Source organism: Tupaia chinensis, unplaced genomic scaffold (assembly GCF_000334495.1).
Source record: "Tupaia chinensis unplaced genomic scaffold, TupChi_1.0 Scaffold143602_1, whole genome shotgun sequence".
NCBI lineage: Eukaryota > Metazoa > Chordata > Mammalia > Scandentia > Tupaiidae > Tupaia > Tupaia belangeri.
This window is the reverse complement of record NW_006203448.1, coordinates 2372040-2383875: the sequence shown is the minus strand read 5'-3', so window position 1 is coordinate 2383875 and position 11836 is coordinate 2372040. Positions and strand designations below refer to the sequence as shown.

The 11836-nt window shown below is 49.5% G+C and overlaps 1 protein-coding gene across 1 annotated transcript in view; it reads right to left on the bottom strand.

Annotated features, from left to right (window-relative positions):
• The window catches only part of RAPGEF1 (Rap guanine nucleotide exchange factor 1), an 86836-nt gene extending 76196 nt beyond the window's left edge, over positions 1 to 10640 (bottom strand). The window contains 1 exon segment of the mRNA XM_027766620.1: positions 10620 to 10640. The gene's annotated coding sequence lies outside the window, so the exon portion shown is untranslated.
• Positions 10641 to 11836: the final 1196 nt, after the last annotated feature.

Sequence of the window (11836 nt, the reverse complement as noted above, 5' to 3'; positions counted from 1 at the left end):
CGTTAGGACTATAAACCTCTGGGAAGAAAACACGGGTTTTTTTTTTTTTTTTTTTTTCAAACTTAGATCTGATCACGTTTTCTTAGATACACCATCAAAAGCATAAGGGACAATTTGTGCTACAAAGAATATGTACCGAGAAAGTGAAAAGACAACACAAAGGATGGGAGAAAAAATTTACGAAGCATATATGTGATCTGAAACTTTACCGAGAATGTGAAGAGCTGTCATAACAATAAGAGACAACAGTTTAAAATGGTTCAAGGATTTGAACAGACATTTTTTTCCAAAGAAGACACACAGATAGGCAATATGCACACAGAAAGATGGTCACTATCATTAGTCGTTATGGAAATGTAAACCCAAAGCACCTAAGGGGCTACTTCACAATCACTGGGTACAATAAAAACAGACAAAACTAAGTGCTGGTGAGGACTGGAGAAACGGAACACTCAGACACTGCCGGTGGGAATGGAAAACAGTGCAGCTGCCTTGGAAAACACCTGGCATTCCTCCCAGATCAAGCACAGAGGCGCGTAGGACCCAGCAACCCCATTCGGAGGCATTGACCCAAGAGGAACGAAAGCACAGAATCCATTCACGTGATCTGTCCAGGAAGGCCGACAGCAGTACTTTCCACAATAGCCGAAAGGTGGACCACTCCCAACGTCCATGAATGACTAAATAAAAAGTGGTACATCCACACAACGGATTATTATTTGGCAATGAAAAGAAATGAAGTACTGACACAGGCTACAACACAGATGAACTTGAAAACCTAACACCAAGGGAAGGCATCCAGTCACTAACCCTACAAATAACGTGGTTCTGTTTATTTGAATGTCCAGAAGAAGAAATCTAGAAACAGAGGTGTATCAGAACTTGCCCAAGACTAGGGATGGAGGAGAAAGGGAGGGAGAGTGATTGCTAATGAGTGTACGGTTTCTTCGGCTAGGAGATAGAATACTCTAAAATTAGAATCTGGTGATAGTTGCACAACCCGGTGAATTACTAAAACAACTCCAAAACAAAAACATTGAGGGAACCAGCAGTTAGCGTAATGGCTATGTCGCTGGACTTCCATGTAGTCGACCGCGGTTCGTGTCCCGGACCCGGTGGCTTAAAACTCACGCCGGGCGTGTGTGCGTGCGTGCCCAAGATCCCGAGAGGAGAATGGAGGAGAAGGGATTGCGGCGTGCCCATCCCCCCTGGGGGGTGATTTCTCGCTTTCTGTCTCTATGTCTCTCTCTGTCTGTCTGGCGAGCGCACACGCCCTACAGTGAAAATCTCTCAAAAAAAAAAAAAAATTGACATATACTTTAAAGCTCTCTCTTGGGCCCAGCAAGTGGTGTAGTGGTTAAAGCACAAGACTCCCACATGGCTGACGGCAGTTCGAATCCTAGACTCGGAGGCTTGAAACTCATGTTGGGTGCATGTATGTGCATGCCCAAAATCCTAAGAGGAGAATGGAGGAGAAGGAATTGTGGTGTGGCCATCTCCCTGGATGGTGATTTCTCATTCTTTCTCTCAGTCTCTTTGGTGAGCACACACACCGTATAGCAAATCTCTCTCTCTCCAAAAAAATAAAAAAAAAGCTCTCTCTCTTTCTCTCTCTTTTGCCAGAGGGTGTGTGTACTTGCCAGAGGCAGCCAGAGCTAGAGAAAGAGAGTAAGAGGGAGAACCTACTTCCCAATGGGACGTGGCTACCCTGCAATTTCTTTCTGTCCTGATCTACAGCCTGCTGGGATTTTGGGCACGCACACACATAACACTGGCATTATTTTTCAAACTAAGGGGGACCAGGACTTGAATCAGAGTTGGCCATGTGGGATACAGCTCCCTTTAAAGGCTTGACCACAGGGCCAGCCCTCAATAAAGCTCTTAACAAAAAAACAAAACCCACTAGGCAGTCTTCTGTCATCTCACCATTACTGCAACACTTTCCAGTATCCAAAACCACCTTTTATTGGTTTATTTATGTGTTTGTCTCTTCACAAAGCAAGCTCTCTGAAGACTGTACCTGTCTTGTCTGTGCCTGTTTTCCCAGCATTAACATGGACCTGGCCAAAAGATGATGCTTGGTAAACATTCACCTAACATATAAACCAACCAACCAGGCAACAGGGAAGAGGGGCTCTCAGCCCAGCCTCTGTATGCCCACCGCCATCCCTGGGTCCCAGGCAGGTAAACTGGGATGCCGTGCTCTCCCCAGCTCCTCCCTGTCCTGCCTTTTCTCCCTCCCCATCAAAACAGTGTGGGTCCCATTCCAGTTTATACCTCCTTCTCTACATTCACAGCCGCCAGACGGTGGCACGGCGGGGACACATACTGTGATGCTGGACTCACATGGAAAGGTCCCGGTTTCAAGTACTGAGGCCTCATATGTGAGGCTTGTGGGTACCTGCCCGTGATCCAGGCTGGGGATGGACCCCAGCATGAAGATCCTGTTGCGGATGTCTGCCTGTCTGTCTCTTTCTTATGGAGAAATAAACATATGAATTTTATGCAGTCTATTCACTGATGTGATGGCTACAAGGGTACAGGGGAGTCAGCCTGCTTGGTTAAAATATTTAGGTATTGCTCTTAATCTTTAGTTTCTCTGTCTGGAAAATGAGGCTGATAACAGTATTCCCTTGAGAGGGCTGATTTAATGTAGATTAACTAAATGAGACGCTGCTGTGGATAACGCGGGAAGGCAGTTGCCAGCGTGCCAGGGCGTGGGCCTGCACAGTACGGAAGCTGACCTAGTGGCACGGTTCAGGCAGGTGGCAGGGTTAGTCAGACTCTGAATTCTTAGTTCCCAACTGCTTGTGGACCTTTACCAGGTTATTCTGTTGCACTGAACATGTGACTCAGCATCGTGAGTAAATAAGGGCTTACAAATGCTCCCCTTCCTCAGCTCTGAACCGGAAGTCCATCTGGCCGGAATCCTGTTCCTCTGTTTCCCATTTCGGTTTAACTCCCTCCTTCGGGATGGATCTTTCCGGTGCCCACATCTCAGCCCCTCTGAGGCGTCTATGCAGGTACAGCACATCCCCTGCCAGGGAGGAGGCAGCTCAGTAAGCTGTGCTGTTTCTACCCTGCCGGTGAGACCCAGGGAGTCTCGCAGGATGGACGGTTGCTCTGTTTTGCCTGAGTGGTCCAAGGTCTTCACTGGCACAGGCTGGGGGAGCCACCATCTGCCCTCCCACTGCTGCCGGAGCTGCCCATGGGTGGGCATGGGGCTGAGGAGCTGGTCAGACTCACCGCTGTCATGGCGATGGGGCGGATCCAGGGTCAGTGAGAGAGGGGTGGTCACCAATAAAACCCTCTCAGGCTCATGCAAGTGCAGGGGTGCAGGGCTGTCCCCAGTCATGACCCAGAGGCCAACTAAGGATACCTCTGCCAGAAAGCTTTAGCGGAACCTGGGAGTACCTACGTCACAGCTCTCTGCCTCTACCCTCTACCCATGGCCCCTGATTCTCGGCATCTTGGGGCACAGTTGGGAAACCACATCGGGTCAGCTTTGAAGACACTGTAATGTTAGCCTGCGGAGTGCGGGTACATGCATGCCCAAAACCTCAAGAGAAGAATGGAGGAGTAGGGACTGACTGCAGTGTGACCATCTCCCCTGGGGGAGATTTCTCTGTCTCTCTCTCTGGCAAGTACACACGTCTAATGATAATGATAATAATAATAATAATAATAATAATGGCAGTGCAATGCCTGTCAGTACATCTCTCCTCGGGGTGTTAAACAGCCAGCTCTAGCAAAAGTGGTAGGTGAGTGGAGACGGGGTTCTCTGTGATGACAGCCGACCTCCTCCACTCTGGAAACTGAGGACAGTACTCACTAGGACAGATTTCTTGGAGACTGTCACCTTGTCCTCAAAACAATGGGTACCGGCACGGGTTTTAGGGGTTCTCAAGGTCGCTCTAAATGTGCCTTTGCATGCTGATGAAGCTCGAGTGACCAGCAGTGGGGAGGGGGCAGTGGGTGGCATTCATGTGAGCACTGCTGCTAGGTAGAGCTTGTCCACAGCTCGGACAGACAGTCACATCATGTGCACACACACACACGGGCGTCCACACCCCTCACGTGCACCGATCGCTGGGGTGGAGGGCAAAGCCACAGACGGCCCCACATTCCTGCAGGCTCAGTTGCTCCATCAGCCTGCTCCGGCGTCTCTGGTTTTTCACACTGAGGAAGTTACACCACAGATTTTGTAGTTAGAGATTTTTCTAGTACTGAGATTAAAACACAGCCATTAAAGATTCATACATCCATGTATATATAACTGCAGACTCCGAATCCACACGCCCACCACCTGGACTATCAGATGGAACTTTCTGGAGTGATGGCCACGGTCTTTATCTGTACAAACATGCTGGCCTGGCCACCGTGGCGAGTAGCACTTGACTGTAGGCGGTGTGACACAGGAGCAAAGTCTTCCTGCGCGGCGTGCTGCTGGCTGCTGTCGGGGGCAGCGCAGCTCTGGCAGGAGAGTGTCCATGGCACCAACATCACGTGCGCCTTTGCTGTCACCATTCTCTTCCCGACAACGAGCAGCCACCACCTGACTTCTGCAACAGTCCGTATCTACACATATGGTTTAACTTAGGAGCTCGTGGACCTGACAGAATAGACTGTAGATTCTCACGCTCTGCTCTCTCGCTCAGCAGCAGGTCTGACAGCTGACCAGGCCCATGCAGGTACTGTGCTTCCTCTCAACGCTGTGAAACACAGTTCCACAACGCCCGCTCTATTCGCCTACTCTGACAGGGGACACCGGGTGGTGTCCAGCATTTTTGCCTTTTATCAGCAATGCTGGGGCGCTCACACACCTCCTGGAACGCACCAAGAGCGTGCCCTGTGAGTAGGACTGCAGGGCGGGAGGGCGAGCACGTCTCTAAGCCGTGGGCCCTGCACATGCCATAGGCTGCCAGCAAGGGCAAGCGTCCCAGGTGTCCCATGCCCCTACAAGCACCCGAGCGGTTGTTTTACGGTCATGTCTGACCATGGGGAAGCCCCTTATGTGGAGAGAGACATGTCTGAAGTGGGCGCATCTTTTTGTGATCTTGCAAACCTGTCAAAGCAACCTCAAAGGTCAACGGGAGACTTTAAGAAAATGAAGTCTTGGACTACCGCTCGGAGTACACCGAAGGAGGTCAGCGCCTCGGTGACTAATCTGCTAGTGTGGATTAGTGGCTGACATGAGCTCACAACTTCTACATAAATGACTGTGCTGCTCCTAACCGCGCCACGTTCTTGGGCAGCCACCAGAGGCTGCAGACCTGGCTGTCACAGAAACGTCCTTTACCTGGAGAGAGGACGAGCCAGAGGCGGCTCATGCCCCTCACAGAAAAGCCAAATACGACAACACACCAAAGTCACGCTGATTTCTCCCAAAGCTGGTCTGCCAGCTGCCGATACTGCATTATTAAATTCTCAACTTGCCCCTGAGCCAGGCTCACAATGACCTCTGCCTGTTGCTGACAAATGTCCATATCAACTGGCCGTCTTTCAAATGTCACTTGCAGCAGCAGCTGGGATCCTAACTTAGCAGTGGTTTGTCAGGGCTTAATGTTGCCCGGGGGTGGGGGAGTCTGAACACCACCACAGCAGAGACCAGAGTCGAAACCCGAGGCGGCTCTGAGATGACTGTGGTCCGGAGAAGCACCTGGGCTGTGAATAGCGCACTGTGGCTGCAACTGCCGAGACCAGCCGGGCGGAGCTCGGGCCGGAGCTCAGCGCTGGGGAGGGTTTGGGGCTGCTGGCTCAGCCACACCCACATTTTGCAAATGCATTAAAAGGACAACTGGATGAAGGAGTGACTTGAGGACAAGCTTTTTTTAAGTACAAGAATTTTGGATTTTTTTTAAAGCATGTTCAGTGTCTAGGATTTGACAGACCGTATCGCAGATCTGAGGCCGAGAGGAGAGCAGAGTGGGTTGTGGTTACAGCGGGCGCATGTGGGATGCAGTCAGGCGGTCTGCGTTGTAAATTGAGCTCTGCTACTTGGTGGACTCCCCACCCTCCTGCACCCCGGGTTGCTCCGAGCGTGAGCACAGACCTGCCTTCTGGGGCTGCTGGGAGGGTGGGACACGCCCTGTGTGTAGAGCACCCAGCAAGAACTGATCAGTATACAGCAAGTGCTTCATAGACGCAGCCGCCACTGCTCCTCGATAACACCCTCAGGCCTCTGCCAACACTTCGTAAGGCAACAGCTAAAAATAATCCCAGCCTAGTGGGCCAAAAGCAACCTGGTGTTTCATTTTTTTTTTACACCAATTTCCACATTAAAAGATCCTCTGTCTTGCTTAATATAGAACTAGTCATGTTAAAACAGACGGAAAACAATGTTTGGAGTTTCACAATACCAAAGGCTCTTTTGACACGAAAATCTGTTCAAATTACTCACTTGTTCAGGAAGTCTCCTGATAATGAGGATGCTGCTGCTGGAAATACTAAGTGCTTTTTTTGTGTGTTTAGCAACAAAGGTAAAGCAATCGCATAAAAATTCAAGCACTGCAAAACATGTAACATAGAAAGTGGGAATCCGTCGTAACTCCATGGAAGGCAGAGCTGACGTATCTTCACTGTTTTTTAATGCACAGTACAATGCGGGCACTTCGCGCGTGTGTGCAGTTAGTGCCAACGACGGCCCGCTGAGGCCCGTGGTGTTTCGGAGCCAGCCTCCTGAGCAGACGGACTTGAACTTGTGCTCTCGGGCACCGCTCCTGTGCAGGCACCCTCGTGCTGTGCCCGCCGCTGCGAGACAGACCCCTGGCAATGCGCTGCGGCGGCCACGGGGATGGGCACCGGAGGACGAGGAGGTGCTGGCAGACGGCCCTCGTGCAGCCGTGAGGGCCACCGAGGGTGAGGCTCCGCGGTGGCAGAGGGCCTTGGGCGGGCAGGAAAGCGGTCAGGCCCGTGGGTCTGACTGGCTGCGGGGAAGGCACACTCCCGACGCCTTCGACGTGGGCTCAGATCTGACGGAGCCACTACTCCATTTCACTTGCACAAACTGGTAAGGATTAAAAACAGACCCAGGGTTGAACGGACACATCACAAACGACAACATCTGAGTGTCCATAGCACAAGTGCTCAGTGCCGCCCGCCGTCAGGAAACGACATTAAGGCCATAAAGAAACGCCACCGCAGCTCTTCGCTCTCCGCCCTCCGCTGTCCTGGTGTGCGGCCACTCGGCTCCTCGCCCTGTCTTCTCACGGGATTTCAGAATCACGTGTATACTGGCCAAAAACCAGAAGCGAAATCATCCTGTTCCCCAGTGGATTCGAATGAAAACTGGTAATAAAAGCAGGTACAACGCCAAGAGGAGACCCTGGAGAGAAACCTGGGCCGCTGAGGAACTGGACAGCAGCTGGCTCACGTATGTGTGCTGTACCGAGGTCTCCACGTCTCACACATCACGCTGAAAACGGGCACCACTGCCCGGACACGTGGGGGTGTTTTATTGCAAAAAACGACGCTTCTCTTTGTTTCTAAGTTCTGCCCTGGTAGGTTGGCTTAGTAATAAATATGTGAGACCTTTTTTTAAAAAAAAAAAAAAAGAAAGAAAGAAAGAAAAGCAACACTACTTCGTACATGGCGGAACGGAAAATCAGAAACAGTGGTTGCACTGAGGCCTGCATGAGGCCTCCGTGATCCCAACCTGGGTCAGACTAACGTTCACTTACAGCGTAGGGATCCCACCCCTAAAAACACATTCCATCGCGAATGTTCCACAGTGGCTATCTTCCAAAAGATTTCTGCTTTAAGAATCTCAAGAGGCATCTTTTGCTTCATCTTTGTAAAAATGACGAAAGATCGAGGCTCCATAATTGTAAGTATTCTCATGATTTTATTAGGTCGTTGGAAAAGTCATGACGTATTTTTCTACGCAAAAACATGACATAACTTTTCTGATGACCCAATAAATCACTAGTAAATAAATTTTTTCCTAATATCTTCTCACTTGTACAGAAAATTCAAATAAATTTACATAGATTTATTTGAATATTTACATTAGTATTGAATCTTAAAATTTATTTTAACTAAGACCAAATCAATGTATTTTTGTTTAATAATAATAATAGTACCTATTGCATGAGGTTAGTCTAAGAATGAAAACCAAGGGAACCAGCAGTTAGCGTAATGGCTATGTCGCTGGACTCCCACGTAGTCGACCGCGGTTCGCGTCTCGGACCTGGTGGCTTAAATCTCACGCCGGGCGCGTGTGCGTGCGTGCCCAAGATCCCGAGAGGAGAATGGAGGAGAAGGGATTGCGGCGTGACCATCCCCCCTGGGGGGTGATTTCTCGCTTTCTGTCTCTATGTCTCTCTCTCTGTCTGTCTGGCGAGCGCACACGCCCTATAGCGAAAACCTCTCCAAAAAAAAAAAAAAGAATGAAAACCAATATTCATTGAGTATTTTCAAAAGAATTATTTAATTTTATTTGTGGATATTATTTAATTTGTTATAAGGCATGTGTGCTCCCAGAAGGAGATGGAGAGAGAGAGAGAGAGAGAGAAAAGAGAGCAAGCCACTGGTCCAGGACTTGAACCGTGGTCAGTCACGTGGGGAATTTTCAAAAGAATTATTTAATTTTATTTGTGGATATTATTTAATTTGTTATAAGGCATGTGTGCTCCCAGAAGGAGATGGAGAGAGAGAGAGAGAGAGAGAAAAGAGAGCAAGCCACTGGTCCAGGACTTGAACCGTGGTCAGTCACGTGGGGATCCAGTGCCTTTACCACGCCACCTGCTGGCCCCCCAATTACTTTATTTTAGTGACAGGGTCTCCTTGTTGCCAGCTTCCTGCCTCAGTGTTCCTGAGTCGCTGGGACCTACAGCTGCACACCAGCTACAGGTCTATGCCCAGCGCAGAGGTGGGACCAGGAACTGAACCTGGCCTCCCACGTGGACCCAACCTGCGGAAAGCAGCACCTCAGAAGTGTGCCCCAGTGCCTGGGCTCGGTCTGTCAGTAAATTTACGGAGCATCTCACCGATGCCAGCCCCTGCCTACTTACAGACATGCCACCCTCAGCCTTCTCTCCCCATCACCAGGCTTCCTGCTGCCGGGCATCGGTAAACGGCGGCTTGCACACAGGGCAGGTTTCTCGTATCTTAAAGCCAAATACTTTTACGCTCACCTTCTCCCCGAGCTACTCCCACCCTTCTCCGCTTCTCTAAACAGCAAAGCTCCTTGAAACACTTGTCTACACTCTATCTTCAACCCCTTTCTTCTTCTTATTTTCCCTCAACAATCTATTATGGAAAATTCAAACTAGGGGCAACAAGTGGCATGGTAGTTAAGGCACTGGACTGACACACACCCGACCATGGTTTGAGTCCAGACCATTTTCCCCCTCTGTCTCTTTCTGGTGAGCGCACGTGCTCTATGGCAAACTTTAAAAATAATACTAATAAAAAATAGTTCTTTTAAAAATTAAAAAGCAATTAAACCTATAGAAAATCTGCAATATTATGAAACAAATACCCAGATATCTTTCACCTGGATACACTGACTCCTAACGTTCTGCTACTCTCTCCTTCCCTTCCTCATTCCTATCACAGATACAGACACATTATTTACTTTTATTTTACCAAACCAGCTGAGAGCTGCAGCTGCTATATTACATCTCTAAGTACTCTCAGCTGTCTCTCCTAGTAACGATGTGCTCTTACATAAGGAAGCACAATATCGCGACCGTACTCGAGATATTGAACACTGACATAAGATTGGCTTCATAACAAAATTTCTCTAATTAAGTTCTTTATAGTTATTTATTTATTTTTTAAATCCAAGAGCCAATTACAATAGCACGTTGCGTTTGGTCATCCTGTCTCCTGAGTCTCCTTTAACTGGTTTGGTGGTGGGGAGGACACAGACGCAGTTGGAGGAAATGCACACCAGTTGTTTTGCAGGTGGTCCTATGAGCTAAATTTTTACTTATGACCATGAACTACTGATTGCTGATTGTTCCTTATCCGTCGTTACTGGGTTTAGGGAGAGCGTGTCTGGTCAGGACAGCATGAGCTCGTTACTGACGACACGTGTAGGCTCAGGCACCGTCTGCCAGATCCCCACTGCAGTGACGCCCCCTTCGTAGCCACTCAGTAATCCACAGTACAACTGGACACCGTACACATCCTGTCCCTAACACATTTCCACCATGTGGTTTTGGCATCCACTGATGGCCGCTGTGTGAATCTTTTATTGGTGGTTGCAAATTATTTTTATTTTCATTTTATTTTTACTTTTTGGAGAGGTTTTTGCTATAGGGCACATGTGCTCGCCAGAAAGACAGAAACAGAGAGACAGAAAGCGAGAAATCACCCCCCCCGGGGGGGGATGGCCACGCCGCAATCCCTTCTCCTCCACCCTCCTCTTGGGATCTTGGGCACACACGCCCACGTGCCGGGCGTGAGTTTAAGCCGCTGGGTCCATGACTCAAACCACGGTCGACTACGTGGGAGTCCAGCGACATAACCATTATGCCAACTGCTGGTCCCACAGGCTCTTTGTAAATATCAGTAACTAACATTTATAGGGAAATGCAAAGAACTTAAAATAGTCCAATGATCCTGGGGAAAAAAAGAAAACAACTGGCTAGAGGGAGCCCTTTCAGACCAACCTGGTGTGGCTCCATCAGTCTGACCACTCTTGTGTCTGCGTGCAAATCCCACTGGGCCACCACTACTTTTCCTATTTCATTTCTCCAAAGAAGTCAGCCTGGAGTCATCTTTCTTTAATAAGCTCTGTTCGGTGGGAAACGGTATTTGGAAGCCACGATGGATGTCGCTGTCCTGTGTCCTTTCAGGGACATAGCGAGAACACGAACACGTAAGTACATCTAAAATCACCAGCTCCCCGTGGTCTTGCCACTGTGGTGCAACACACAGTGCTCTTCCTCCTCCCTGGGTCCACACACACCTCTCTTTTACCACAGTGAGAATCTGGTTCCAACACCAGCATCACTTGTTTGCTTTAAGCTACAAAAAGTATAAAATTGCTTCAAAATTGCCACATCAAGACCATTTTCGACAACAAAGCTATTAGGTGAAGTTCAGGATTTCTCAGGAATTCATTTAGTCCTCATGACGTACGAACACCTATGAATGGAATATTCTTATTACCATCTGCTGGATGAGGAAACCAAGTCACAGGAAGTGGGCGTCAAGGCCACTGGCCGAGGTCCCACAGTGGAGACAACACCTCCTCTGATTTCACAGACAGGTGACTGCAGCTCTACTGGGTGTTGGGACCCACTCCAGGCCAGGCCCACGGCCACCTGCTCCCTAGGAAGTCTTTCTCTTCCACTGTCTTCTGGGATCGACCTAGAGATTAAATTCTGGACTTCAAGAGTCATTTTTCTCATTTTGTTTCCAGAGACAAAATGACAGAGAATTGACAAAATAAGAATCCATTCTGAGTCAACAGACTCGACATCACAAGCAGAGGTGGGCAAGGCTGAAGCATGCCCCGCATGCAGGGTCGGCCCTGACTGCTCCATGAGTGGACAGTCCAGAGCAGCCGCTGTCCCTAGGCCCTGCTCCCTGGGAGGAGCTTGCCCATAAAGCCTGGAGCCAGGCCCAGGAGGGGATGGAGGAGGCATGCAATCTCAGACCCAGGCCCAGGAGGGATGGAGGAGGCACACAATCTCAGACCCAGGCCCAAGAGGAAATAGAGGCAGCAAGCTATCTCAAACCCAGGCCCAGGAGAAAATAGAGGCAGCAAGCTGTCTCAAACCCAGGCCCAGGAGGGGAGAGTGGAGGTGGCATGCCGTCTCAGACCCAGGCCCAGGAGGGTGGAGGCAACACCGTCTCAGACCCCAGTGGCACTGGCAGAACC